Below are 1,557 nucleotides of genomic sequence, written 5' to 3' on the forward strand. Positions count from 1 at the left end.
AGCATGGGACAAGATAGAAAGTGTCATGATGGCTCATAGCTATGGATATAGGGAAGGAAACCCAAAGCCACAGGGCTAGGACAAAGCTGGGACCAAGATGTAGGACCGTGTTGGGATGATGGAGCTGAGGGAAAGAACAGTCAAAGCTGCCCGTTTAGGGGTGCCTGGGTGGCTCAGTGGGTTAAGCCTCTGCCTTCGGCTCAGGTCATGATCTCAGGGTCCTGGGATCAAGCCCCACGTCGGGCTCTCTGCTCAGAGGGGAGCCTGCTTCCTCCCTCTCTCTGCCTGCCTCTCTACCCACCTGTGATCTCTGTCTGTCAAATAAATAAATAAAATCTTTAAAAAAAAAAAAAAGCTGCCCGTTTAGCCTAGCAGGGAGCCAATAACGGGCCAATGCTCTGGATGGCAGACCTTAGGCACCAGACAGGGAAACCTTTAGCTGGGGGCTTCTTATACAGTTCCTGCTGGGACAGGAGCCAGCTTCAGACTGGGCCAGCAGGAGAGCTGCCGGTGGGAGCCCCTCTCCCCATGAGAGAGATGGTAATGAGTTAGGCTGACTGGCAGAGAGATTATGGAACCCAAGCGAAGGTCATATCCTGACAGGAAGCCTTTCATTGATGGTGATTACATGAAAGGATGTTGCTAAATATCACTCATATGTCATTTGGCAAGGTTCGCAACAAAGATAGGATCTTATGGACACTTTCACATACAGACTGGCAAAGGATACTTCTTAACACGGTTGTGAAATATCCCATCAACACATGATTGAAGAATGGTTTCCACTGGAGTGGGAGAAGCTTTTCTGGATTTCCTCGCCAAGTGATGGGTGCCAGGAGTCAGAACTACTGTAGGGCTCCATGTTTCTCCTATGTGGTTCTTCAAAATTAATCCACGTTTCTGGCCTCTGACCTCTTTTAACACACGGCTCCTGATCTGTTAAACAGAGGTACCAGGTGAAACCTTGAAATCTCTCCCTTTTTTTTTTTTTAAGATTTTATTGGGGCGCCTGGGTGGCTCAGTGGGTTAAAGCCTCTGCCTTTGGCTCAGGTCATGATCTCAGGGTCCTGGGATCGAGCCCCGCATGGGGCTCTCTGCTCAGCAGGGAGCCTGCTTCCTCCTCTCTCTCTCTCTGCCTACTTGTGATCTCTGTCTGTCAAATAAATAAATAAAATCTTTTTAAAAATATTTTTATTTATTTATTTATTTGACAGAGGGAGAGAGATCACAAGCAGGCAGAGAGAGTGGAGGAAGCAGGCTTTCTTCCAAGTGGAGAGCCTGATGCGGGGCTCGATCCCAAGACCCTGAGATCATGACCCGAGCTGAAGGCAGAGGCTTAACCCACTGAACCACCCAGGCGCCACTTGAAATCTCTTTATCTTGAATATTTTTCCTCTCCTCAGCCCCTTGGCTGGTGTGCAGAGCTATGTCACCTGAGCTGCTGAGGCTCGGTAAAGGGAAGGACTCAAGAGATTCCCTCCACGCCAAGGTGTCCAGCAAGGTCCCGATTCCACGGTGCCTGTTGGCAGGTGCCAGACATCAAGAGACGTCCGGAGC

This window comes from Martes martes, assembly GCF_963455335.1.
Source record: "Martes martes genome assembly, chromosome: 6".
Lineage (NCBI taxonomy): Eukaryota > Metazoa > Chordata > Mammalia > Carnivora > Mustelidae > Martes > Martes martes.